Genomic DNA, 3,434 nt, shown 5'->3' with positions numbered 1-3,434 from the left:
AAGGAAACCTGATTTTTAAAAAAAATTTATATATAACTCTTCTTTTAATTTTTTTAAAAATAAATCATCCGCCATTTTAATTTTAATTTCTCTGAATTAATTAATATTATTATTGCAATTTTTTTTTTTTTACAGGAGTCGTAAATAAATTACAAAATCATTTATCGATGAAGAAAATGAAAAAGAAGAAGATGAAAAATGTTAATTAAAACGAACACGTACAAACGTGTAATTAATAAATATAATAAATAAAATTGTCGGAAATTTAAAATTCGAACGTGTTGGTTTAATGTCGCAAAAAAAAAGAAAAAAAAGAAAATTTTCATGCGCGAAAATTACTCAAGAAACGTTTGGTCACCGGTTTTTTTTTTCAAAACGTCTTCGGATGTCTCGGGTCAAAGATCACGTCCTCGAACTCCGAACGAACATTGGTGAAAGTGATGATGATGATGATGATGATATTAAAAAAAATTTGATTCCCTCCAACCGAGAATTAACCCGAGGCAATCGTCCACATGGAAATCGTGGACCAAAATGTCTTCTTCTTCTTTTTTCTCTTACCTTTCACGCGTAAGTATTTTATTTATTATTATTATTATCGTCATTGTCATCGTCATCGTCATCGTCATCATCATCGCCATCGTCATCATTCTAAACTTTTTTTTTCGCGCGGAGATTATAAACAGAAAAAAAAAAAAAAAAAAAAATTTTTCACATCAGTAATTTTCTTAAGTCGTAAAAAAATTGTCACAGATTTCTACGTCATGTGACCAAGATGATGATGATGATGATGATGATAATGATGATGATCTTTAATATATTATATTTCGATCAATAAAAAATTTTTCACGTTGTCGTAATAATAATAATAATAATAATCATCTCATCGGTCGATACTCTCAAAAGATTATTTATTATAGTTTTCATAGAAAAAATTACGTAATAAAATTGTTTTAAATGTTAATAATGAGATGAATGAAGAGACGGAGGGGGGGGAAGGGGAAAACACGACGAGCAAAAAGTAATAATAATAATGATATTTTTCTAAGAGCAATTACGTTAAAATTGACTTTTTCGATAATTAAAATTTTTTTTTTTAGTAGTTATTTGTAGTTTTTGTAGTTATTTGTAGTTTTTGTAGTTATTGAATTGTGTCATTATGACTTTCATTCATAATTACTACAACCTCTTTTTTTTTTTTTCGTACACATTAAATTACTCTAATTATTATTATTATTATTATTTGTTTTTTGTGTCTCAGACTTCGAAAATTTCATTCATCATCGTTTAATAATTCGTATGGAATTTTTTTTCTCCAGGTGGTGGTTGTGGTGACGATGGCGATGGTGATTCTACGCTTCGTCATTTTGTTTTTTTTTAATATGTCATTTTTCGTTCGTTCCGGTTATTTAATTTTTTTAACGTTTATTTTTTTTACATAAAAATTTTTCTTTTAAGAAAAAATTTTAACAAAACGTTTTATTGCTCTTACGTAAAATGAAAAAAAAAAAAAATACAAGATGGCGACAATGACGATTTTTTCATTCATTCAATGATTATCCGAAAAAAACGAAAACTCAAAAAAAAAAATTTTTTTTTTTTTTTTAAATCACTTTAAGAGAAAATTATTTATTTATTTATTTATTTATTCAAATCGTTTGATAATTTAATAAGTTTTTTTTTTTAATAAATAAATAACTAAATAATAATAATGATAATTGACGTAAAAAATTTTTTTTTGGACAAAACAAAAAAAAAAAAAAGTAATAAACTTTTACTTTCTCACAAATGTGCAGACATTTTTACATTTATTATTATTATTATTATTGTTGTTAAAAAATATTTTGAATTATTATAATTTACGTATCGGAATTTTATTATTATTATTATTATTATTATTATTATTATTTAATGAGGTAATAAAAAATCATGGAGATTTTTTTTTTTTTTTATTGCAACTAAAAAAAGTAAAAAACGAAAAAAAAAAAAAAAATTTCTTTATCTGCCCTTCGAGATTTTAAATTCTCTTTTTTTTTTTTTTGATTTATTACTACTACTATTATTATTATTATTATTATTATTATTTTTACGATGGTAATTGTTGTGGTGGTGGTTGTTGTTGTTGTTGACGTAATCAATTTTTATTATTTGGATTTTTGTTAGGGGAGCGTCAAATTTATTAATTTTGACGTGTCGTCGTTAATTTTATTACTTTTATTTATATTCAACAGTTGAATAATTTTTTAATTGATTCGAATTAAAATTACTTGCGTAGCCAATTAATAAATAAATAATAATAATAATAATTATTTATGTATTTGCGGGTGTGTAAATTTTTGTATCCATTAATGAATACATCGTTAATTGTCTTATTATTATTATTATCACACGGGTAATTAATTTTTAATTTGATGTTTTTATTAAAAAAATAAATAAATAAAATAACACGCGAGGTTGCGATTGTTTGTTCGGTTGTTGATATTTGTTTTGATTGTATAATAACAAACAAATTGGTAAAAAAAAATAAAAGTAATTTTAATTCGATTTTTTTATTGATTTATAAATTTAAAGACTTTCATCATGTTTTTTTTTTTTTTCTTTCCAGAATACATCCATCGTGTGGATCCAGTTGCTCGTGACCTCATGGAAAATACAATTTCTAACCCAGTTTTATATTTTTGATTTGGCCTAAGAACAAGTAAGTAAATAACTAAGTAAAAATTAGAAATGTGAAAGAGTGAGAGAGAGAAAAAGAGAAAAAGTGAGATGAGAGGAGGGGGAGAGAGAGAGAAAAGATGTAAGAAAGGAAGCTGGTTCGGGGTCATTTATCAATTTACCTTTGATAATCTTTTAAAATTTTTTTTTTTTCTCCAGACTTTTATTTAAAAAAAAAAAAAGCAAACAAAAACTTGTTTTAACAAGTTAAATACATAATTTATTTATTCGTTTCGTGTAATTGAAATATTATTTAGAAAAAATCTGTTGTGGTTGTTGGTTAATCAGTAATAAAAAAAATTATTATTATTATTATTATTACCGAATCCGATGAAAAAAGTAATGATAATAATAATAATAGTTATAGATTCGTATTTAAAACTCGTTCGGAAGAAAATTTTTAATTTATTTTTTATTTACGGATTTCATAAAATTATTTATTAATTGTAAGAATTGAACGGTTGGCTTTTTGTTTAAAAACTTTTTTGGCGGTTTTTTTTTTTTTTGAAATTTAAATTTAACGGTTTTTTTATTAACAAATAGAGGGGAAAGGGGAAAATTTAAAGAAATTCTGAGAAAATTTTAAATTACGACGGACAAAAATTGTTTTTTTTTTTTTTTTTTGCGTCATGTTTTTCGTCTTCTTCTTTTCGAGGTATTATTATTATTATTATTATTATTATTATTATTATTATTATTATTATTATTATTATTATTAT

This window comes from Pediculus humanus, genomic scaffold (genome assembly GCF_000006295.1).
Source record: "Pediculus humanus corporis 1103172107469 genomic scaffold, whole genome shotgun sequence".
NCBI lineage: Eukaryota > Metazoa > Arthropoda > Insecta > Psocodea > Pediculidae > Pediculus > Pediculus humanus.
This window is presented reverse-complemented; position numbering follows the sequence as displayed.